Source organism: Camelus bactrianus, chromosome 3, assembly GCF_048773025.1.
Source record: "Camelus bactrianus isolate YW-2024 breed Bactrian camel chromosome 3, ASM4877302v1, whole genome shotgun sequence".
Taxonomy (NCBI): domain Eukaryota; kingdom Metazoa; phylum Chordata; class Mammalia; order Artiodactyla; family Camelidae; genus Camelus; species Camelus bactrianus.
In genome coordinates this window covers 46,956,372-46,983,106 of record NC_133541.1, presented here as the reverse complement: position 1 = coordinate 46,983,106, position 26,735 = coordinate 46,956,372, and the positions used below count along the sequence as shown (strand labels likewise).

Sequence of the window (26,735 nt, the reverse complement as noted above, 5' to 3'; positions counted from 1 at the left end):
ACTGTGTTAATGGTTATGTAACTCTACGATCATAATAAAAATCATTAAATAGGTGAACTGTATGATATGTGAATTATGTCTCAATGAAATGGCTGTAAAACATGACAGAAGACAGACAAAGACTTGGAATATAAGATAAGAGCACAATGCAATGAAGAAGAATGCAAGACAGCCTACTATGACAAGTAGGCAGCAGGGTGACAGAAGTTGGTACATATTAGAGCAAACAGGGCTACAGGAGGAATATCTTCAATAAGAAAATAGATGTCATTACACAAATCATATGATTTAGAAGTATAGTATGATACTGATAAGATAAAAGGGCATATATCCCTTCTGACAAATAAGAACAAAGAAAGGCAATTAGAAGAAACACATACAGAAAATCATCACCCAAACATGGCATAATCTTAGGCAAATGACATCCAAGGAAAAGTGCTGTCTGAAACAAAAAGCTACACCTCCACTGGTCGTGTAATTCAGGAGTAAAGAGATGACTGACAGTCACTCAGAATTCATAGGTAGTATCTTTGGGCCAATAACAAAACAGCTAGGATCATTTTCTTGTATTTTTCCTGAAACTGATTTGTCACTTTGATAGCATATTTGTTCACAGAACAGACTTTCCCTTTTAATCATTTACAGAAAGTCATCCAGAAACATGTTTGCATCTTAAAGTTTGTTTTTCTTTTATAAAAATAAAGGGGCTTAGGAAAATTTAAACTTATTCCCATGTTAAAAATACATAGGTTAAAAAAACAACTGTAATATCTTAATGATTTTATAACCTTTTTTTAATTTATAACGAATCTTTAGGATCTAACAGGTCTAGTTTTGCTTAGTTTTAAAGAACTTTTGACTGAAGGTTAGCAGTATTTTTAAAATTTCAACTGAATTTCTTTTTATTCTACATAATTCAAATATAACTAACCAGATATTCCTATTTAAAAAGTAAAATAATTACTTACAGCTGTCTAAGATAAAATTATAATTTTCTTTTTTTTTAAAGTCTTTCTGACATGACAATATGTTAGTTTTAAAATAAGAAAACTGCTGTTTAAAAATCGAAGCTTGTCAAAATTATCTTTGAAAATATTAACATGTAATGTTATGTTATTCAATAAATAGTATCAGGTTGACTGGCTAATTAAAAAAATATTTTCTCTTTGTCATATCATACTTCAAAATACATTTAAGGTAGAGTAAAAGCATATGTTTAAAAAAAAGAAACCTTATAATATAGGGAAAAATATAGCAAACACTTGTTTATTACATACTAGTATATAAGGAAGAGGGAAATTTTTAAAAGCCTCACAGTTAATAATACTGTATTAAATACTTGGAAGTTGCTAAGAGAATAGATTTTAAATGTTCTTACTGAAGGAAAGAAACAATAATTATGTGATGTGAGAGAGGTGTTAGCTAAGGTTATGGTGGTAATCACTTTGCAATATATAACTATCAAATTATTACATGTATACATTAAACTTACACAAGTGTTGTTTATCTATTAGACCTCAATAAAGCTGGAAAATAAATAAAGTTTTAAATTAGGGACTTTCTCTCAAATATCACTGAAAAACTATCCATCAGTCACTGCCGGCCGTTGAATTTAAAAATCTAACACAGTGGCTGAAAACTAAACAGATCATATTTATCTGACTGAATGCATAATGATACATCAGTCTAATGAATCACTAGTTTTCCCAGAGTTCTTTTTTCTGCATGGCCGAGTCTACACCCACAAAGCCTCTCACCTCTCAGGCCAGGCACAAGGCTGCTGATCTTGCAGAAGTGGTGGGGTGGAGCTCTCTTGTCATCAGCCTACAGGGCCCCAAGGAAATAAAGCCCCATTGTGTCCAGTCCAGGAAGGAGCAACAATTCCATGGCCAGGCAGGTCTCAGCAAGTCCAACCATAGAGGAACCATTCAGGTCAGCTATCCACAGGCTTAGCTACTGGGTCACAAGTCACCCATGAATTATTCAAAACTAATGCTACAAGATTTTCCACTTTTATATCCTCGCAAAAATTCATGTTGGAAGCTAAATTTAAGCTCCTATATTATAACTGACTTGTGGCAGGAAGCTTATCTTTAAGGCCTTCAGGTTTCTATTTATTTAGGAAATGAGGTTGTATTTTTTTAGGGTACCAGGTGCCTACACAGGATTGTCCCAGAGACTGCTACCAAACATCTAAGGAATTAGTCTTTAATGAGAGCTAACATTTATCAAGCACATACCAAATTCCAGATATTGTTCTAAGTTTTCTACAATTATTAATTCTTTTAATCCTTTTATAGCTAAGGAAAATAAGGCTCACCCAAAAGGTAACTGACTTGCCCAAGGTCACACAGCTAAAAATGGCAAGGCCAGAATTTGAACTCTGGTGATAGGTGCCTGAGACTCTGTTCTTAACCTCCAAGCTATTTGACAAAGATAAAAGGGGAAAAAAAAAGACTGAATATAGAAGAAGAGTTGGCTATTTTTCTGATTAAATTGTTCTAGCAAATACAGAGTTGGAAATTTATGATGTGTCATAAAGAAATAAAAATACTACCTCAGAATTTAAAGGAGAACAGAAAGGTGTCAAAGGCAGATAGCTCTGGCTGGGATGGTGGGTTAAACACAGAAGTGTGGCTGCCAGCGATTTGCGTCTTTTAACATGTACCAAGCCAACACGTTAAGCCTCATTGCCTCAGTCATATTGAATTACATTTTGTAATTTAATAAAATGTGAAGTTAGACCATGAAGTGCAGTCATCAGCTCAAAGTGCTGATGTGTTCTCTGTCAAAGGACCAACAGGTTCCCAGTCTTCCCTACTATCGCAGGTGATCAGATCATGACACTTCGGCCAAGGAACCAAATGCTTCTTTTCCTACATCTTTTCTCAAGGTGGTTATGTTAGAAGTAAAATAGACAAATGTTATTTTTATTTTTTATCTTTTATCATTATTTCTCTGCTGCTTTTGATAAGAAGTCCATGAGTAGAGAGACTGCTGGAAAAGTGTAGCCCAAGATTTTGAAGACTCTAATACGAGGCAGAATCTTGCTTAGAAGATTGACTTTGTCTTCCAAGAACTTGACACTTCTGCAGAGTACTTGTGAGGTATCCTGTAGAGTATCTTTCAATTTGGCTGTTTTTGCCATTTTCTCAGGATTAGATTAAGTTTATGCTTATTAGGAAGAACACCAGAGAGATTTGCCCTTCACAGGGTATCATAGGGTTAAACGATGTCACTAGGTCTTACTATTGAGGATGTTAACTGTTCTCATTTAGTTAAGGTATTATCTGCCAGCTTTCTCCACTGTGTCTTGGCGGTGCGTGATACTTTGAGGTTATGAAATATCCTGTGTCTCTTAAACTTTTACTCACTAATTTTAGCAATTATTGGTGGATCTTGCCTGTGGCAATTATTATGGTATTCTATGGAGATTTTTCTGTTTTCCTCATTTCTTCCACATTTAATAGGACTTCTCTGGTAAGAAAGAGTAATCCTTTCATCCTTATTTATTCATTTAGTTGTTTACTTATACCATCTTATTATCCTCTCTTAAGTCTGAAATCAACCACTTCTTCAATTGACCCTACTTTTATTGGAAATGGTATGTTTAAAATAAGTTTATTTATTACTATGCATTTTCTTTCATCTTTTTACATCTTTCCTACCTTCTATTAACTTGATGAAATTTATTTTTTCCTTCTGACTTGAAAGCTATGGAGTGTATTACATACTTAGTTATTATCATTAAATTTTTAAAATAAATACTTCTCTAAACATTTTTCTAGCAAAGTCCAAGGTTATTCAGTATTTCTAGCCCCTTCCTAAACAAGGCATCTATCCACAGCATCTATACACTGAATTCTCTTCATCTTCAGTGACTCTAATTTTACTTCAACATTTAAAAAACACTTTACTTGCGTATACATATCACATGTGTATAATTTGATTAATTTGCACATAATGAATAACTAAGTATACTTTATAAAATGAGTGCAGATCAAGAAACAGAATATTTTCAGCACTCATAGAAGTCCTCAGTAATCCTCTCATTCTAGAATCATATCCTTCCCCTAAGCCCTGCCCTGGGTAACCATTACTTGACTTTTAGTAGCATAGATTTGTTTTACCTTATTTTGTAATTTTATGTAAATGAATTCCTGTAGCATTTACCTTTTTTTCACTTTTTTCATTCAATATTATTTTGGGGAGATTAATCTATATTTTTGCATATAGTAAATCTTTCAGTCTTATTGCTATATACTATTTTGTTGTGTGAATAGAAAACTTATTTATACGTTCTACTGTTAATAGGCATTTGAATAGTTTCCAGCCTTGGGCCAACTACTACTGCCTTTTGGTGAACATGTATAGAAGTCTGAAGTCAGCATGACATTTTCCCCATTTTAGGCAATCTGTGACTTCTGTCTCAATGCTTTTAGAGCTCTTTGCCTTTGAATTTCAGAATGTCATAAAAAAATTGTTGATTGCTTTTCAGTAATTTTACCTAGTGGAGTAATTCATTTTACTCTGCACAAAATTTCTTTTAATTCAGTTAGGTTTTTTTCTTCTGTATTTTTAACTCCTTTTCAAGTATTTCATTCACACCCATTATTCATGTTGAAGATCTCTGTTTTTGCATTTTATATCTATTACCTTCTCTTTTATTTTTTCTAGTTTTCTACCCTGCCTCTCTATGTGCTTTAGAATTTCCTGCTATGCATCTTCCAGGCTTCTGATTTGTCTTTCTGCATTGTTTTCTCTATGTCTATATCTGTCTCTTTGACTTATACTACCATTTAAAATTTTGAAATAACTTACTTGTTTTTCATAGCAAAGCTGGTACTTTTAAATTTCGGTTCCTTTACTATTTCACCTTTTATCTCTTTTTTCTTAGCGTTCATGTTTTCCCTTTTTTCTATTATTCTTTTAAAATCAAAATATTTATTATCTACTTTTCAGTTTCCCAGAGTAAATATTTTCTAAAACGATGTTCTTTTTTGGAATGTAGTATTTATTTTTTATTACAGATTTTTTCAGAAGTCTCATTTTTCCCTTTGCTTAAGTTAAAAAGAAGACAACACTATCTATAATTGTCATTTTTAAACAAACAATAAATAGTATAAATGGAGTCTTGCATCTCCTCCTGTTGTACTGTGGTGAGTTTCCTGTCTTCCCTTTGAATCTAGGCTGAATGCCTAGCTGGACAAGCTAATGTAATCTGTTCAGCCATTGAAATCATTCAGAAGCCTTTGGTTGAGGAGATAATTGGGAATTATGACCCACTGTGATTTAAAAAATTTATTATTGTAGGCTGTTTCTATGTATGTTTGAAATTACTTCAAGTTCCAGTTCCACTGAGTTGGGAGAATATTCTGTTTTATTCAGTAGACTCTAATTACAAGTCATACCGGGGCAAATTTGACATCAAGAAATTCCCACTATTATGCCCTTTTTATTTGGTGAAAAGGCATATTTTTTTTTTCATCACCAGCTTCTCCCTTTCGCATATTACCATGTACTTCATATGCAGCCGCAGAAATAGCTCCAAACAAGGTAAGTTCCATCTCCTCAATGACCCAACTTCCAGACACTATGTCGCCAGATTACCATCGTTAATAACCCTCTGAGACAAAGAATCCTGAAGGAAAACAACTTTGACTTTCCTCAAGGGATCTGTGATATGTAAACACAACAGAGACAGGTTTCAACTGCCTTGGTTTCTCCCACAGCCTCCCAACTCTTTCAGTCTTTGTCCTTTCAAACTAAGGGATATTTAGAAGAATTTTCCAGAATGATCTATTCTTACTTGTCACAAATTCATACTCCCACATCATTCTCTCAGTTGTGTGGTAGCTCACTGAATCATTCTTTGCTATCATTGAAAGGTCATCTTTTTTCTGTTAGAAATGTCAGAAATGTTAAGAGTACTAGATTGACATATCACAAAGATTAAGTGCTGGCATAACTTTATTGTATATTTTCCTCTCTCTGTAGTCTTTTAGTTGGTTTTAATGATTAGAAGGGAAGGGCTGTTACAACTGCTTTTCCTTCTGTCTTCTACTAAACTCTTGTATTTTTGGTAATAGATACTGTATATTTCTTTTTCCTTTCTTTTAATGAATCCTGTATGAACCTGAACTTTATAGGGTATAATATCTTAGGACAATTCACCACTTTCTTTATCTATTTAATAAATGTGGCTTTTCATAAATTAGTTTTAATACATATGGAACTTAACTGTGGTTATGGCAACATACCTCCCAATTTGCTCACTTTTTTCTCTTCCTCTTTTGATTTTTTAATGAGGCAATTACACTCCTCTTCACATATGCAGAATTATTCTGCTGGGAATAATATTGCAAATTACTTTGCCAATAAAATTTCTGTTGCAGCAATATGGCAGGAAGTAAAGTGTTTTTTTCCCATTGGAATTCAGTTTTAATTCACTGCTCAAAGGTTTCCACTGCATATATTGAATATACTGCAATCTATAAATAAATAAGAAAACTTTTGAAATCCAATGGCAAAAGATAATGAGAGATACTTTAATACTGCTTTCATACAATCATCTTGCTTTAAAACTTCCTTTGCTTGGTAGAGTGATATGGGGCTGGGGGAAATGCACATGTCAAGGTAAATTATTAAGAATAGCATTCTTGTGATCTATAAACCTCTTGTTTTCACCCCTTCATTTTCTTTTAAGATCAAACATGGATTGAGAGCTTTCAGTGCTCAATGTCATAAAAAAAGAAAAGAACACAGAACCAGTGGGGCTACTCTACAGTGTGTCCTTCTGGAAGGGCATCATCTATTTGAATTATTAAATCTCTTACAAGAGTTTGTGAATATGGTCTGATGAAAAAGTCTACAGTGTGGTAAGTCAAGACTGGATTAGGAGTCAGGTGATACAGCCTTTGCCCTTAACTGGTTGTGTGACCTTGAGGGAGTCACTTTATCTCTTCAGGCATCTGCTTCTCAATCTGTAAACTAAGGGGGTAACATTAGAGGTCCCTAAGCTCCCTTCCTGTTCTCAGACTCTATGAAATACAAAGAGTCTCCCATGTGTAATTACAAATGGAAGGTCTGCTGAAGCTTGTGGGTATGAACAAAGCAGTCAAGTGGACAGAAAGACAGGAATAGTTTCAGCAGCCCCTAGGATATGCTTAGATAATTTCCAACTAAATATTGTGGGAAAACATGCTGATCTCTATGTGAATCACTAGAAACTCACTTAGTCAAATACTAGAATAGGTCTGATGGTTTAAAAACAACTGTGCCGCCGGTACTGCTGCCTTAGACACAAGGCAGATGTCACTTGTCACATCTGAGCATCAGCACTGAGCCTGCTCCTCCCACTCCCTCTCAACAGAGCATTCCAGAAACTGCCTCCAGTCAGTGCGGTCAGCATGTAAGACGTCATTGCGACACCATCCTAAACCCTAAAGAGTTATTCAATATCCACAGTAAGTTACATTTTCAGAACCTGAGGGAACTTGAAATGCCCTACACTGCTTGCCAGTTATTTACTGAGAAATGCCCTGGCATCTACCTTGAAGACACCTCACAACCGAAAACAATTTGGGAAAACTTTGGGAATTAATTTCTATGAAATATTCTTGGCTTATGGAATTTAGTTTATTTAAACTAATTAAAATGGTAATTGTTAATATAATTGATCCATTATAAGAACATGATATTAATTCCCTCTTGCACAAATAAAGCTTGAAAAAAGTGGGCAAAGAGCTTGTGAATCTTGCCCTCTGGTAGAAGGGCTGCGGGGAACTTTCCATAGAAACTTTCTGACCTGGAGCATCTGATGACAGTCAGGACACACAGAACGACCTCATTTCAGGACTCACCAGCATATTATTCCCAGCAAAGGTGTATTACTAGATTCTTGGAGAAAGAGTGCATTTTAATTGCCATTTTTCAACTTATATAAGAAACAAATATTCGATATCAAAAACTATAAAAGAGAAGGAGGTAGGGAGGGAGGACAGAGAGAGAATTATAAAGAGAAAGTAAAATTTGCCTGTTACCCCACAATCTGTGAAAAACTGCCATTAACAGTATTTCTAGGTAGGTGTTTTTAATACAAACTGCTAATCAGGATACATAACTGTTTTATATTTGCTAAAAAGGCCCATCCTTTTAGCATTTCCCTGACCTCAAGCACATTTCATCTGTTGGCTAAAGTTTTTTGATGTTGAGAAGATTCTTTCTCATTTAATTGACCCCCTCAAGTTCTAAAACCATAAAACTGAGACATAGCTTTTATCACTCAGGTCTGTGTTCTTTAAATTTTCCATTAGCATCAGAGATATATTTTGATTTGGAATGAGACCAAGAAACTCGAATCAGAATGAAGGAAACATCCAGATTTGCCAGTCTCTAGTTTCCTTTTCTAAGCATTTCCATTTGATTCCCTTCTCTTCCCCACCCTTTGCTTTATACAGAACAAGCACTATTTCAGTCTCTCTTTGAAGCAGAATTATGCCATCGCCTGGAACTGGGTGACAGAGACCTGATGTTTAAATCAGTGTTGTTACAACAATGAGCATGGAAGTGGAGGAGAACGGAGAAACAGTCATCATGTTCCTATGATTTCTTGTGCTTTTTAGCCTTCTTGGCTCACCTGCAGGAAGGATGGGACTTTAGGAATTAGGTTTGTTTACATGAAGCAACTGTTCTACTCTTCAGTGGAGGAACATTTGGAAAAGTTCTCCTTCCCTTTGGAATGTTGGCCGGTCCTGCATCCTTTCCGCCACGTGGTAAGAAATGTGAACTACCCACTAACGAGCTTTTGAGAATCTGAGTGTTTTCTGTGGAGTGGCGATGTTCTTACCTGCTGAGGACTGGAAACCATGTGATTGATAGAGAACCCAGAGGAGATTCCTCCTAGGAAAACACACCTGTCAGTGAGACCGCTGAAGAGGAAGGAACAGCGTGAGTAAACCTGCACTGACAGATGATCCCACACGGGGGATGCATGTCCCAGGGGACGGGCAGAAGCCTGCAGCAAGGTGCCTGTTCTCCTCTTGCTAAAAACCCAAAGGCAAGGACGATGGGAGGACAGTTTTGTCAATGTTTCCACAAGAGCATATGAAACCCTGAAACATCAGACCCGAAGAAAAGAGGTGCCAAACCCTTGAAAAAACCATAACCACGGGGACTCCTAAAGGTTACAGCCAGGCCGAAAAACAAACAAACAAGCAAAAAATATTAAATCCTCCAACCTGGTTAAATGAGCTATTCATCTTATGGGCTGTGGTTCATAACTGTCATCCTATTACTTAGGAATCAAAGATGGGTCCTGGCAGCGACCCAGTTAAAAGTGAGAAGAAAGAAAACTAAACTGTTGTAACTAGTTTATCTTTTTCAAGTAAGCAACAAAACAACTGCGAGGCATATACTGCATACTTCGTGTCTTGGATCAACAAGGGAGCCACGCCAAATGTCAGATTAAATATTCCACAGCTGAAGTGTTTGCATAACTTTTTGGTGGCTACCATTTAAAGAAAGAAAAACAGTGATGGGCCTTTAAAAAAAATATTCCCTTAACTTGACATGCTCACAGTGTACTGCCAGCAATTGCTCTCAACTTGGAAGGCAAGGCCACGCATATCTTGTCCCTGGAGTGACAGTGCCAGCTGGCAAGCCTGTCTCTGTGTTTCCACTCACCCCAGGAGCATGAAGCCCCACTGTGCGCCTGAAGGCCACAGCTGCACTGCTGTATTGTTTGAGCATCTCTGCTTTGGCTAAGAAGCAAGTCATTTTAAGAAGGAATTTCCTGGTTCCTGAAGTGTCTGTCATGTTTCAACAATAAGTTTGCAATGGCTGCGCGTGTTTTCAGTTTGGGTTGGCTCTGTGGGTCTGCCCAGGAAACTGGAGACAGGTCTTTTATTGAAACAAAATAATAAGTCTGAACAAATCAGCTTTATTGTCATTGGCCCTGGCTGGTGGGGATTAACTTTAGCTTTATATTTCTAAAGGACTGCTCAAGAGATGATGCTCTTCAATTTCAGGTTATTTGAGGGGAGGGAGAGAACTGACACATTTGAAATGCCTACTAAGTGTCAGGTGCTTTTCATGGATGATCTCAATGTCTTTTCCTTACCATAAATAGAAAGAGTTGTTCCTCTATTCATTTGACCAATGAGGAGATGGAGACACTGAGAGGGTCATTCACTTATCCAAGGTCACATAGTTAAGAGTGCAGGATGTGAAATCCAATGGCTTTGTTTCACCGCAGACCTGCCACTTACCCTCTGTGACTTCAGGCAAGTCACTTGACCTCTCTGTTCCAACTTTCTCATCTGGAAAGTGAGAATATTCATGGGAATCCTCCATCAAGGACTATACTGAGTAAAGTGATCAATACCTGAACTGGTCAATACATTCATGTGACACGGCAGTGCAGAGATTTCAACCTAGTGCAACTCCACCCCAGGTTGGTGCGATGCCGCCTCCTCACCAGTCTGAGGGTCAATGCCACTCTTCTCCACCGGGAAGGTTTAAGTCAACACAGATGTGCAAAAAGCTTAAAGCTGAAGGTGATTTTACATCTTTGTTCTAAAATTATTTTCTCTATTGAGGCAACAGGACCTGTAGCTCTGGCTCAGGCTTCTACAAAAGAAGCTCCTTCTGAAAAGGAACCAGAAGGAGAAGAGAAGAGATGGGAGGTGTGGAGGACAGAGGGCGCCACCGTCTCATTGTCCACGTCGGCGGCTTGGATTCAGAACTAAAAACTGAAAACCACCTTGTGGTGTGTTTTCTCATGATAGCTGACATTTAGTCTGGTCATTACAGCAAAAGTCAGAGCTAAACTGGTGATGCTAGCAGATGTCAATCATCACAGTGCCTGTCAGCCTGGGGCTCAAGCCCTGCCTGGGTGCTTCCTGGGTGCCAGGCTCTTTGCTGGACCCTGGGGTGCCAAGATGGGTAAGACACAGTCCCTGTGCTGGCAGAACTCAGACAAGTGATCACATAAGCCTAAACTGTGCAGGGACCTTGCTCTCCAATGAGGCTGTATAAATTATCGATCATCTGAAATCCATTCGAAGGAAACTTAGGTACTTCATGAGCTGTCTTGAAACCAGGAATTTCTGAAGCTTTGTGAAGAGGCTTAGGTAACTTTCTGGAATAACCCTCAGTGAGAAAGCAAAATCCACAAGTAGGAGGGAGTCCATAATGCAACCAATCCAGTAAATCACTTGGAAGTTTTTCCAGTCTTGCGAGGATTTCTTAGGCACCAGTTGCCCCAGTAACTAGCCCCAAGGACTTGGAATCCAAAACCTGAAGATGAGTTCCGGCCTCGCCACTTATAAGGTGTATGACTTTAGCCAAAAATCACTCAACCTGTATGAGTCATATTTTTTTATCTGTAAAATGGGGAAGACAAATAACATTCAGGCTACAGGATTATTATTATCAAAAAGTAAATAGATGAATGTCTTTTAAAGCCCCTTTTATACAGTAAAAACTTGTAAATACTCTTGTTACTTCCATTCATACTTTCTCTTCCATTCAGTTTGGATAAATTTTTCATAGTGTGACTTTTAGGCTGTAAGTTTTTTACTTTATAGTTTGATATTTGTGAATATTTCACTAAAGAGAGAGTGGGGAAAAAACCCAGCATCAGTGAGCAGTTTTTCAATACTACCTCCATGAGGCGGCGGTAGGTAAAAACAGGGTACCTCCCACTATTTTATTTTTAAACATTTATTTGTGGATTATTTACTTTGTATCAGGTACTGTGGTAAATATTGTGTATGTATGTGTGTGTAAAATCTCACAACATTCTCATTCTCATAACAAACTCATTAGGATATTATTATTTCCATCTTACAAATAAACTATGGTTCCAAAAGCCCAAGCAATATCCTCAAGGTCAGAAATCTAGTAACCAGTTGAACCGGGATGTGAACTTCTGTTTGCCTAACTCCAAAGCATAGGTTCTCAACTACAATCTATCCTGTGTCTGAAGATGATGATACTAATAATCTGCAATGGGAAAGGGAGTGACGATAACAACGTCCATTAATTATGTTCATAGGAAACTGAAATGTGATCATTTATAACTTTCTTTGAGGGTTGGATAATAATTATAAATATGTACCTATGATACAAATTTATGAGATATGATCTAAGCAAAAGAATAAAGAGTATAAAATACAATGTAAAATATGTGATGCTTTTATACAAGCCTCCTCTTTACCAGGACCCCTGTCTTCCCTGAACTGATCTTGAGGGTCTTATACCATTATCAACTTCCAGCCAGAAAGAATCTCACAACTCTGAATTCCCAGAGCCTCTTAGAAGAATCTTTTTTATGACTAGCCCTCCTGTCTCAGGACCTTTGCATTTACTATTCTCTCTGCCTGGAACATTATTCTCCAATAAACCTGTTCAGCTCATCTGTTCACTTCATGGAAGTGTCTGTTCAAATGTCCCTTATAAAAGAAAATATGGTGTATATATATAGACACAACAGAATACTACTCAGCCATAAAAAAGAATGAAATAATGCCATTTGCAGCAACATAGATGGACCTAGAGTGAAGTAAGTCACTCTAGGACCTAAGTGAAGTAAGCCAGACAGAGAAAGACAAATACCATATGATATCACTTATATGTGGAATCTAAAAAAATGATACAAATAAATGTATTCACAAAACAGAAAGAGACTCACAGACATAGAAAACAAACTTATGGTTACCAGGGGGGAAATGGGGGGGGAGTAAATTGGGAGTTTGGGATTAGCAGATACAAATTACTATATACTGAATAGATAAACAACAAGGTCCTACTGCATAGCACCAGGAACTATATTCAATAACTTATAACAACCTATAGTGGAAAATATGAAAAAGAATATATATATACATATATATATACACACACGTATGTATAACTGGAAAAAAGTCCCTTATCAGACAGACCCTCCAGTTTGATGACCTAAGTCTTTTCTCATCATATTGTACAAAATAGCCAAGTCCCCCTCATCATTATCCATAGCCTTACTTTATTTTTCATTAAAGGAGTTCCTACCATTGGAGATATTATTTCATATTTATGCATTTGTTTATTGACTACTTCTATGACTCACACAGAAGCTCTGTAAAAGCCCTGGGAATTTCCTTTGTTTCTTGATGCCCCAAATGTAGAATAGCACTGGGCACACAGTAGTGTGCAATATATATTTGATAAATGGATGAATGAAATGAAGAATGAATTACTATGGCCCTTTCTCTTTTGTATCATAGTTGGTTATACATGGGTCTTACCTCACCTAGGAAATTATGAACTTTTTGAGGTCAGGATCTGTGCTTGTTTCATTTTTATATCTCTTTAGTTCCTAACACAGTACTTGCAATTTGTTTAGTGATTGAAAATTTGCAGAGATTTTATATACAATGTCTCATTTGTGACCCCTAGGAGTCTATAAAATAGGTTGATATTTTCATCCCCATCTGTCTTAGCTTGACCTGCTACACCAAAATACCATAGACTGGGTGGTTTAAACAATAGATACTGATTTCTCACAGTTCTGGAAGCTGGGAAGTCCAAGAATAAGGTGCCAGCTGATTTGGTTCCGGGTGAGACCCCTTTACCTGGCCTTAACCCCCAAAGTCCCCACCTCCAAACACCATCACACTGAGGTTAGAGCTTCAACATAACAAATTTTTTTTGGGGGGGGGGGACCAACATTTGGTCTATAATACCATTTTACAGATGAGAAACCATAAGTCAAAGAAATGCAATAATTTTTCCAAGGTCAAAGATAATGAAGAAGTCAAGTCTCAAGTTCTTTTCTCCACAAGTCTGGGACTCTCTCCTTGAAGGGCCATGGTCTCTCCCTGTGTTAGGCCCATAAACAACTATTGAACAAGGAATGAGAAAGCAGATACTGAAGCAGTGCCTCACTTGGAGGTACAGAGGAGGCAGGAAGAGTAAAAGCCTTTCACACAGTCAACATAAAAGTAGATGTCTACTTTCGGGTTTTCTTAAATATTATTTTTTAATCAAACATGGTTTTAAAAGTTTATTTTGTGATTGAGAAGTCTATCCTCACACCGTTACCCCTCTCACTTTAGGCTGAAGGAATGGAGGCTCTGCGAGGGAGAATAACTAACTGAATAGGCTACATAGCAACTAAATTGGGAGAGACAGGATTTGAGATTAGGCCAGACTCTTTTTACCTGCAAGGGAATTCAGTTCTTAACATGATCACTGAGAAAACACTGTGTGCCCTTCTATATGGCCTGTTGTTCCAGTGGACATGTTTCAGAATAGAGTTATCTTCTCCAATAGAAATGGAAAAAATATAAGTCTCTGAAAACTTAAAGCCTTGGTCATTAATCCTTCTCTTCTAAGAATATATATATATATATATGTGTATGTGTGTGTGTAGATACAGATATTATATATACATACATATATGTATATTTGGGGGGAGGGGAATATCCCTGAAGGCCATTCATTTTTTTCTGGATTTGATGAGTTCTTTAATCCTCAAATACTTCTATAATCTGTCACTAAACCCCAGAACTCCTGGAACCATCATATAAAGTCAACCCAGATTCCAAACTTAATGAGATTTATTCACCACTAATCTCTGTATCTATTTTTAACAGAAAATATTTTACTTATTTTCAAGACAGAACATGTCTCTGTAACATGTCACTGCAGCAAATTCTACATTCTTGGAGATTAGAATATAAGACAGAGTAGAGGGCTAAATCTCAACCCAGAGACTGCTTTATCTTTTATGTTTTAGGCTGGACTATAGATAGAAGGAGGAACTATGTGGTTTAGACATTAAGCAGACTAATTCAAACTTAAAAGCTGCGTTTAAATTTGCCTGTTAATGCCTGATTATGCACCATAATTTATAATTACAGTCTCTGTTCTACCCTACCATGGGCCAAAACAAATCAAAATCATCCAAAAACAAAATCCAAACATGTTTTATTTGATGACAATAATGAATGTGGAGCATTCTTTCAATTCACACGATAAGCTGACTTTACCTAGTACCCACTATACATGAAAAATCTTCATGTACCTAGTGTGACTTAAGTTGAGAACCTTCAGAGGAGCCACTTCAGAAGGTCTCCACCACTGAAGCCAGTAATGTCAGTCCTTCTTTGGAACTTTTCATTGGAAGTTGTTCCATCTTTTAAGGTTGACTTGTGAAGATGAGAAGAAATGCTGGGCAGACAAAACTAAGATGCCCACTGTACTTTTTGCATCTATAATATGAAGGATTTAGCCTTATTAAGAGGATGCTAAGGACCATTTAAGCTCCAGTATTCTATGATGATCTCATTTTTCCCCCATATAATACGTTATTCTGCCAAACCCAATCACAGTGCCTTTCTTCGCAGAAACCTAAACAACTTTAGGTGGAGTAGGTCGCTTAATGATTTCCCTGTGAGCAAAATAAAATGACTTTTCTGAGGTTCAAAACTGATTCACAGTAAGTCAATGCTGAAACAGTTATTTTCTTCTTTGGCCTCTTATTCTGGACTCACAAGCCACACAGCACATCACACATACCATTAGCTGTGTATCCTACTTCTGGCTGGCTTCAGAAATTGTCAAAGTCTGTGATAGATCAATGAAGAAAATACAGGTGTATTGCATTTCCAGCAAATACAGAGTTTCCTAGGAAATAATAGTTTTCAAAGTTTAAATTGTACTAAATCAGCTTGTTACTTAAAGCACTGACATGGCAAAAGATCCTTTGCTTTAGCAGATAATCACTCTGCCAGCTTTTCTGTTTAGCAAGTCTAAACCTCATGAGTTGGATTTACTTAAAGTCAGCACACCTGTGAGTAACTAGAGAGCACTGAACTCAGGAGAGTGACACAATTCTTGATGGACAAGCTGTGGCTGGTACCTGGTGCTCATGGCAGCAATGCCATTGGTGTTCCTCACTGTCACTGCATTTAGAACCTAAGAATGTTGGAAATGACATTTCTTAAAAGCACACCTTTATTGTCCATGTTTGTCTATGACTACTTGCAGAGTACTGTCATCATGCTACCTAAGAAAGTCGAATAGAAAACATTTTAAAAATGAAGTTTTCAGAAGATTCACTCTTGAATGTAAGTAAAAATAAAGTGTATCATACAGTATCTGTCTTTGACTTATTTCACTTAGAATAATGCTGTCTAAGTTGCTGCAAATTTCGTTCTTTTTTAAGGCTGAGTAGTATTCCATTGCATACATATGCCACATCTTCTTTACCCATTCACCTGCTGGTGGACACTTAGGTTGCTTCCATATTTTGGTAACTGTAAATAATGCTGCTGTGAACACTGAGGTGCATGTTATCTTTTCAAATTAATGGGGGTTTTTTTAGATATATACCCACTTATATGAGGAATCTAAAAATACAACAAACAAGTGAATATAATAAAAAAGAAGCAGAGTTGCAGGTGCAAAGAATGTAGTGGTTACCAGTGGGAAGAGGGAAGGGGGAAGGGTAATAGAGGGGTAGGAGAGTAAGAGGTACAAACTATTATGTATAAAATAAGCTACAAGGATATATTGTACAACATGGGGAATATAGCCAATATTTTATAGTAACTATAAATGGAATATAACCTGTAAAAATTGTGAATGACTATATTGTACACCTATAATTTATATAATACTGTACATCAATAATACTTCAATAAAAAAATAAACTATATAAAATAGTAACTAGAAAAAGAGGATGGCTGCAAAAAATTAAGATGTGGGCATGGACTCTGAATATTTTCTGCCGTGCAGAGACCCAAGGGTGTTTTTCTGTTTTCCATATGTACTCTATTTCTTAGCTCTCATTTAACTAAGCAGGGGCTGGCTGAAATAAGCTGCTTTGAATAACTTACTAATTTGGGGGAGCCACAAGAGTTATTTTATAATAGCACTGGATCTGATAAAATTTTAACCTCCAATTTGTCTCAAGGGACACTATTAGGAAGAATTTTATTAAAATCCCCAGTTTCCACAGCTTCAAGAGGCACCTCTGGCGGTGTAGGGCTGTCCTCAGCACAACTTTTCACTTGATCTGATGTGGGGGGTGCTTTCTGAGTCTGTGCTGAACCATAGCATTAGAGACTGAACGTTTGTTTCCCCCTAAAATTTGTATGTTAAAAAAATCTAATCCCCAGTGTGATGGTTCTAGGAGGTGGGGCCTTTGGGAGGTGATTTGGTCATGAGGATAGAGTGCTCCCGAATGGGATTAGTGCCCTTATAAAACAAACCCCAGAGAGCTCCATAGTCCCTACTACCATGTGAAGCCACAGCAAAAAGCACCACCTATGAATGAGGAAGTGGACTCCAACCAGACACTGAAGATGCTGGAGACTTGATTTTGGACTTCCAGCCTTCAGAACTGTGAGAAAGAAATGTTTGCTGTTGAAGCCACCCAGTCTATTGGAGTCTTTTGTTATAGCAGCCTCCACGGACTAAGACACACAGTAAGTTCTGACACTGTCTGACTGCACTGCTAAGAAGCAAACTCTATAAACTTTCCCTTACTTTACAGAAACTCTAGTTTTTTACCCTCAGGATCTTGTAAGCGCATACAGACCCCTCTGTCATCTGTTGCTTAGTTTCTTTGAAGCTATTTATAGCTCAGGTTATAACCTCCTCTGATTCCTTTTTTTCCCCCTAATTTCATAAATTGAGTGTCGTGTTTCAACTTGTGAGGCCTATTTTAATTGCTCCTTCCATTATTCCCCATTTAGAAATAATATAAAGTGGTTAGAGAAAAAAAAATATGCATCTGCCTAACATTCAATGAACATCTATATGCAAAACATTGTGGAGCATCCAAATTTGAATCAGAGTCAGACCCACTTCTCATATAGTTTCAACTAATAGGAAAGATAAAACATTTTTTTAAAAAAATGTTACACAAAAAGGATGGATGAAAAGTATTAGATGTCAGTAGCAAGTTCCAAGGAAAATGGCATTTGTTTTTCCCTGGAAGATCAGGGAGAGTCTCAGAGAAGTCATTTTTGAATTAAGCCTTATTCTTTTTAATTTTATATGAAACAGTTTGTTTTATTTTTCTGACATCACAGCCCAAACAAGTGGTTTTGTACTGCATATAATGGAAGTTACATAGAATGTTTGTGTGGGGGAGGAGGAATAAAGGGAAGTAACCACAAAATTAAAAAAAAAAAAATCCAGGATAATTTTTAGCATCTGTTCCACTCCCACATTAATAAAATTCACCTGGAAATTCAAATAGAAAGAAAACAGAAAAATAAGAGTTGGGGGAAAGAAGGGCATACTGGTGAAATAAAAGGTACAAGGGAGAAAAAAAGCCACAGAGTCCCAGGGGACAGACCTCATGCTCCCTTCCCAAACCAGGAGGATGCTTAGCAGGGATACGGAGGCGTTGCTAGATCTATCTCCTCAAAATAATGCCATGTACCACAGTGCCCAAGGGAAAAGAGGAGAGGGACACAGAGCATGAGCAGGGGTTGGGGCGTAAGGGAAGGAAACACAACTTGCTTGAGAGAGGCCAGGGATATCTCATTGAGCTGAGGCTTGGAATGGATAGACCTGTATCCGGAAGGATGCATTGTTTCCACTGACCTCGGACCTCCCATGCTAGGCAATGCTAGTACCTTCTAGGGGCTGGTTTGCTGGTCCATCATCCCTTATGCAGAAACACAGATCTTGGACCCCAGGGCTGTTTCCCCTCACAGGAACCATTTCAGTGTCTGGCTGGGCTTCTCAGGTGGAGTACAGAGGACAGATTCAACTCAGGTCTGACCTCCTGCAGATCTGAGTCAGAAAGAATGGAAGGCATACTACTCCCCAGCACAGTGAGACAGTCAGGAGCCCTCAGGTCTCCAAACTTGCAAAGTGCTGTAGCCACTGAATTTTGAGGTATGAAGAAAATGATTCTTGCTGTGGGGGAGATTCATACTGGAGGGAACTCCTGAGAAAAATGTAACTGTATTTGAGATACCATTTGAGGCTCCTGGGACCCATGACCCATCAGAGGACTGTGTGACATCGAATCAGGCCCTATTGAAACAACACCATGGGGAAGTACATTGGTCCCCGTGGTATTCAGGGAGGGCATCCGGTTGGAGTGAGGAGTGGCTTGGTCATTCCCATTAGGTTGACGGCTGGCACTGGAACCTGAAGTTAAAGGATTTTCTGTGTTAATGCCCATTCCTGGCATGTTACTCATTGATGAGAAGTAGAGTAGAAGAGCTGGAGGGGCACTGTTATCTGAGCCTACTGCCATCTTGATGGTATGACAGGACAGTCAGGCAGAACTGGACATGGCAAACTTAGATGTTCAAGACATCACAATGGAAAGCAGGTGTGGGGAAGGAGTACCTCTGGAGGCAAGCTGCACCAGAGAGAAGACACCTGGATATTCACAGAAGCAGATTATCCAGCAGAGCAGCAGCAAATCCTAAGATAGGACTATTGAATGAAAGCAGCAGTGTCTGGGCTTGCGGTCAGGCCCACCATGTACAACAGAACCTGGAGGCACTTGAGGTTTCTGATCAGCAAGACCAGCATTGATGACTGGTCGTACATGGTGGGAGGTTTCAGAGGGTTCATACCAGGAGAAAGCACAGGGCTACCTGCCACAGATGTATTCAAGGCCTTCTGCCCTGGGCCATGTCAAACTGGAGGAACTGTGTTGAGGCTAATCAGGTTTCTGGAAGGGTTGAGTAGTAGCTGTGGCTATGACAGAGTTGACCATTAGTTCTGTTGGTGGGTCTGATTGTCTCTCTGAGATTCTGCAAACCACTGACGCTTCCTGCCATACTCCTGCTGAGGATGGTCACCAGGTGGCAGGGGAATCACCTTCTGCTCAGCAGGCAGCATCCTGGAGCCACCTGAGTGTAATCCATCATCTCCCCAGAGCACACTGACCCTCTCCTCTTTTGAGGTATCATCTGAGAGTTGGATCCATGTTGACATTTAAATTGATGTTTCCCTTCATGACATGAAGGACCATCCCAAACTCAAATCCCCAACCAGGGCTCCAAAAACTTTGTTTTTGGAAAGTTATCCTGTTAGAACTCAGAGGGAAAATGGGACAGTTCACTAAGAGCCTGGGATCATCCAAGTCATCTCTATTCTGGGTCTGATGCCTGTTATGCTTATTCCAGGGAGATGACCTCGAAATTTGTCTTCAAGCTGCTGTTGAAACATCTCTGCAGACAGCCATTGGAGATTGTGAAAGCACTTCCCTCAGTTAAACCACTGAAGACCCTCTTGCAAGGAGAGAAATTTCAATCATTTGGGATTTTTGACACACTATCTGGCCGACTGACTCCAGGAAGCCCTGGTCTGGATGCAGGGTTGGGGACCTTTGCCCTTGCATTTCAGAGCTTATCACTCCTGCCGATCCAGAAAGGCATACATATAAGACCCCTGGCATGTTGGGGTTAAGGGCTATGCCCCTAGGAGCAGAGAACGTGCTGTAGTCATACTCTCAGAATAAGGTTCTGCTTGGCCAGGTGCCCAGCCTTCACTAGGGGTCATCTGGTACAGAGAGAGAGGCCCTGGGACAAATTCCAAGGTTCATGCTGATAAACCTCTGTATCTTGGAGGGAGCACTGTGGTAGAGCAGCCTGTTCCTGATTCTTCTTCTTCTATTTATTAAAAACTCCTGCTGTAATTTCAGTCAAACTATCTGCTCAGGAGTCCTATTATCTGGGTGGTTGGATCTTAGGGGCCCAGACTAGGAGTACATGGAAGGTGAGATCACTTCATCTAGAGAAAAAGGCACATCTCTAACCTGGATGGACAAGTGGAGACTCCACATCTGTCCAGGACACAAGTCCCTTCCCTAGGCTTCATTACTGAGCCACTAAGGTCTGTGTCAACCCTTCTGGTTTCTTTGCAGGTCCATCTAATACCCCAGCATTCTGCATTCTTTGTGCTGCTATGGATGCTTTCTCATCAGGGGAAAGCATATGATGGATTTGAGTTTGTAAGGAGTGTTCCTGATGTTCCAGCTGCTCATAAGGCAGTCCATCTGGGTCCTCCCCCAGGGTGGGGGGCTCTCCACAGGACACCAGTGCAGGAGATGGGAGGAGGGCATAGGGATCTGCCAGAGCCATTGCCCCTGTGGGAGACAGAGGTAACTGCTTGGTTTGGGAACATCAAATTTGGCCCTGTACCATGCAGGGAAAGTGGAGTAGAGCTGGCAGGGCTTCCTGAAGAAGGAATCTGTTTTCTACCCCAGGCCAGGGGACACATGTGAGCAGCAGGTGTGGGTGCTGGTGCCAGAATGCACTGTTGGCTGCAGTCTGGTATTCAGGGAAGAATTCTGGCTCTGCTTGCCTGAAACTGAGAGAGGTTTCAGATCATTCCAAAGGCAGATATCTGTGGGTTCAGAGGGGCCTTCTTTCTCACTCTCTTGCTGCTAGGGATGTTCTGGATGCAGTTTCAACTTGATCTTCAGTGCAGCTTCTGCAGCTTGATAACATAAGCACCATTTTGGTTAATATCTTCTGAGCAAGAGTTTGTTTTGGACAATAGTCTGGCTATGGAAAGGTCTCGAAGACCTGTGGGTCATGAAATTTGTTCACAAGGGCGTTGTGCACTGGAAATCCTGAGACTTTATGTGATCAGCAGAATTATATTCTTTAGTCCTGAGAGCTCCCTGATCAAGGGAGTGGGTGGAAATACTTTGCTCCCTTGGCATCACTTCCAGCCCCATTCTTCAGGTCCTTGTTCCCACCTGGCCCACGGAGTACTTGTAGCTTTCTTGGCTCCCACTGTTGGAGTCACAAGGCCAGGACTGGGATTGACCGGCCAGCCCCCTTGTTCACTCTGCCTGGAGAATGTGAAAACCAGGGGATTCCAAGATGGGGACATCACTGTAAGGGAAAGCCATCATCTGCTTTGACTTGGGCTCTGACTCTCTTTTGTGATGGAGTTTCTCCCTTTGGGGTTACTGGAATGCACTGGTTGAATGCCTGAATCTGAAGTCACAGACAGGGACAGGCTCTCTGAGTTCTTGGACTGCAACAGAAACAGTTGCTGAGGCAGGGACAGTGGTCTGCTGCTTGCTGGGCACCTGTATGCCTTGTTCCTCTCTGTTTTTCTGTGTTCTGGAAGTGGGTCTTGCAGCTTCAGCATTTTCTGAGTGGGCTTCCCGCTGCTAGAGGAGAACCTTGCGTGTGGAGGGCACACAATACACAAGGATTACTGCAGGGCAGTGTTGATCCCAGGGCTCAGGGTCTGGGAGCCATGCCCTCAAAGGCAATCTGCATCTTTCAGGAAGTTCAGTTTGCTCTTTAATCTACATTGGGATACTGAAGAACTTTCCAAAACTAATCTCTGCCTCCTAAACAGAAATGAATTTCTAGGTGAAAACTGGGCTGACACATTCAGTCCCTGGAGGCAGGACGGGAGCAGGATAGGGGGAACAGGCTTTGGTCCAGAGCACATCCTGGCACTGAGTTGGCACCCTTGCCTCTTCTGTCTCCCCACTGCATCTCTTGAAGTGTTTTAACCACTGGAAGGGACCATGTAACAAAAGCATATACGAAATAAGCTTAGAAAGGTAAGTTGGGGCAAATTTTAGGGAAGTTTTCAATGCTATATTATAAATTTGGACTTTTTTGGTAGGGAGGGGAGAACTGCTCAAGATTTCTGAAGATGGGAGTGACATGATCATGACTTGGCTATAGAAAGATTCATCCTCCTATTATTGTTTAGAGGAAAAAGAATCAAGATGCTTCCAGATGCAAGTTAAAAAAAAAAAAAGATGGCTTAGATGACTGTCATCTAATCTAAAATTTATTATCTTATGTAACAAAAAGTCCCAACCTGTAAAGAGAGATCCAGTTGTTTTTCACAAAGCAATGGTGATATTTGAAACCAAGAGATTGGCTGAGGGTGTCAAGAAAGGACATAGAAACAACAAAAAAGTGACCAATAATAGAAATTTAGAGAATGTCAGGGAGGAAAGTTAGGAAGCAGAAAAATAAAAATAAGTTCCTTACTATCTCATTTTTGCTACTTCTAGTTTAGCATTAGAGCTCACCTCTGCCCCTTAAATGATTATTTTTAAATGAAAAGAGTTCAGTATGAATACTCAGGTCTCTCAGGGATATACATTCTCATTTCAGAAGACCAATTTAGCCAAGTATAAGGATAACTAAGAGAGTCCTTTCTCTATAGACAAGACCTCTGATCCATTTCAAAGTAATTTTATTTACTGTCACCAAAAGTAATTAGAGCATTCATCCCTAGTGGCCACTGGTCATCTTAAAAGAAATTTCCATATTTATCTAGAGAGCACCGAGTGAAATCCATAAAGAAACTCAGCAATCCACAGAGCAGTCTCCCATTGGCAACAGAAGGGTGTAGCTCTGCAGACTTGCTACTGATGTCTGTACCCAGGCAAGGCACTCATCAAGAATTTCAGATATGAATGCTCAATTAGGAGCACCTCTTCACTGTTTTGGCAAAGTGTCCTCGCCACGAGATTCTATTTTGTGCAGTAAGCTAAGGGATGTAGACTTGAAACTATAAAATGAAACAACCATTGGCCATCTTTCATTTTAGCTGAGCCTAGTTAACATGTCACCTCTGTCATGCTTCTGAGCACTCTGAGTGTGAGTGGCAACACCCAGCCAAGGCAGCCATCACTCAGTGCTCTGCCATATAATTGTTTTTCTCACCAACAGACCAAGAGACTTAGTCATAGGAAATGGGCACTAATAATTCTGTAGGGAAACCAAAAGAGATGATGAACTTTGTAGATAATGAAACACATGGCAGGCTACCTGCCCTTGCAGATTGCTTCCACTGCCCACACCTAATGACTCAACTCCTTGCTTTCAGGGGGGTGTGCTTTTGCCACAAAAAATAATGAAAATGTCTAACTTGAAATCAACAGTGCTACATTCTGTAAAATTATACTAGAGCTTTCAATTTAAAAAGCCCAGTTGTGTAATTTTTAAATTGATCTCTCACACACTATACATTGCTTGTGTGGATTTAAATGAAGAAATAAGTAAACATCTAGAGATGTCTAGATATAGATATAGACAGTTAACATTTACTGAGCACTTAGCATGTGCCAATATGTTTACATATATTAACCCATTTGAATCTTATAAGGTAGGTACTGTTATCATCATATTCTTTTCATAGATAAGAAAGAAAAAGAACAGAAAAAGACATTGATAGATGGGTTGCAATGAATTCCAAAATGTAAGTAACAAATCCAATGTCATCAGTGACATTTGCATATCCCCAATTTATACATATTTATTTGGTCTTTTTTTTCCCCTTTCTCCTCCCAGCTTCATCACACAAAACAGTTTTGAACCTGCATAGGCTGAGCAGCAATCTTCAGGACTGTAGGGAAAGCTGCTGTTAATTAGCAGCTTTTAATTAGTAGCTTTCTGGAAGACAATGTTCCATTCTCTTCTGGAACAATATGTCCATGGACATTTGCCTCCGAGAGGTAGCTGGTAAAGAGCTCCATGGTGCCTCTTCTAATCATGTCTTCATACTTTGCAGTTAACAACATGCACGCAATTCAATGCATTAAATAATTAGTTCTCAGCATCTTGTGAACCAAGGACTTATTTCCAGAATGGTTTAGTAGTTTCTTCTGAAGTCCATGATCACAGAGGAAATCATTAGGCTCAGAAGGGTTGTACTTAAAACCTTGTGTCTCTGTTTATCTAAAATGACTGTGATAATTAAGCCTCTCATAAATTTCCTGCCATACCTTGCTCTGAGGACTTGAGTCTTCAGCTCAGGCATTCCTTCTGGGTCTGGCATGGTGCTGAGAGGCTGGAGTCACTCAGACCAGAATCCCTAGAGCCTTTGGGACACAGGCTCTTCTCTTGTATGGCCATACATTCAAATGTGATTTTTCTTACTGTAATCATATTCAAGCCATTCTTCTTGGGGTTAAAATAAAATTGGTCTAATCGGGGCTACATCACATCTGTGATCCATAGACCAGGTAATGTTCTGTGAATTGTTACCGATGATTTCATGGAAAAATAAGTACAAAACCTGGAAGCAAGCATTTAGAAACTTTTATAGCAATTTTATAGAATAATTTATTTTATGGCCATTAAATCTAATAATTTTTTAAAAACAGGTCTTATATTTTTATGTCATTTTTTTTCTGTTTCACTTTTATGGTAATTCATCTTCTAATAGTTGATTTTTTTCTTTAAGGATCATATATCCTGTTTTTTGTTTTTGTTTTTTGCATCCCAGGTAATTTTTTTTTATTGGATTGTGGATAGTGTGAATTTTCACTATCGGGTACTGAATTTTGCTGTGTTCCTGTACATAGCTCTGGACTTTGTTCTGGCAGGCAGGTATGTTACAAGGGCTCAGTTCAATCCCCTTAAGGTGTGCTTTCAGGTTGCTTCCAAGCAGTAAGCTGAGGCACTCGAAGGACTCACCTGGTTTGTTTCCCTTCTCCGAAGGAACCATACTCCTAATGGGACTTTTGTTCAACATCTGAAAAATCACTGTTTCATATATTATTCTGGTTTCCTAATTGTTTAAGAGGGCAGGGTGAATCGATCCCTTTACTTCATTATGGCAAAAAAGAGATGTCCTAGGACTTTGTCTTAACATCCTTCACCTTGATATCCAATAATTCAGTAGTAGTAATCTTACTGTATCTTATAAAAGTATCAATCTCCAATGGAAGAGAAGTTAAACAATAAAACAAAACAAAGAATGACCAAAAACTCAATTAAAAAAAACAAGCAACCAACTTGAAAAGACATTTCACCAAAGAAGACTTACAAATGACCAATAAACACGTGGAAAGATACTCAAAATCACTAACCACTAGGGAAATGCAAATCAAAACCACAATAAGACACCATGTCATACCCATCAGAATGACTGTTATCACAAACAACAACAATAAGCTCCTGAAAATAACAAGTCTCGGTGAGGGAGAAATTGGAACTCTTATCCATCACTATGCAGAAAACAGTATGGCAGTTCCTCAAAAAATTAAAAATAGAAGTACCACATGTTCTGCCACTTTACTTCTGGATATACACTCAAAAGAATTGAAAGGAGAGACTCAAACAGAGAGGTGTATACCATATTCACAGAAGTCTTCTTCACAATAGCCAGAAGGTGAAAGCAATTCAAGTATTCATAGGATGAACAGACTTTTTAAACATGGAATATCCATACATATTATTCAGCCCTGAGGAAGGAATTTCTGACATATTCTGCAACATGAATGAAACTTGAAGTCATTGTAAGTGAAATAAGCCAGACACAAAAGTATAAATACTGTATGATTCCACTTATATGAGGTACCTGGAATAGTCAAATTGACCGAGTCAAAAAGTAGCAGTTTCTGGTTGCAAGGCTAGGGGGAGAGGGGAATGAGGAGTTACTGTTAGTGTACATAGAGCTTCAGTAAGGGAAAATGAAAAACGTCCTGGAGACGGATACTGGTGACGGTTTCACAACAACATGAATGTACTTACTGCCCCTGAATGTATGCTTACAAATGGCAAAATGGTAAATTTTATGTTATGTGTATTTTACCACAAAAAAAGAATACTTAAAATGAAAAAGCAACTGCATCTCCCCCCCACCCCCAGGTAGTTTGAGAATCACTGATCTTCAAAGGCTGAAGGTAGGAAAAGGCCTCAGTGAGGGGGAGTTGGATGAACTTTCCACCAGGACTAAAGATGACAAACAGCAGACTTTCAGGCCACCCA

General features: G+C 38.9%; 1 long non-coding RNA gene and 1 pseudogene across 1 annotated transcript in view; both read right to left on the bottom strand.

Annotated features, from left to right (window-relative positions):
• LOC141576316 (uncharacterized) overlaps window positions 1–26,735 on the bottom strand; it is a 546,933-nt gene that overhangs the window by 236,067 nt on the left and 284,131 nt on the right. The gene's annotated exons all lie outside the window — the stretch shown is intronic.
• On the bottom strand, window positions 18,122–25,470 carry LOC141577243 (B-cell CLL/lymphoma 9 protein pseudogene; annotated as a pseudogene).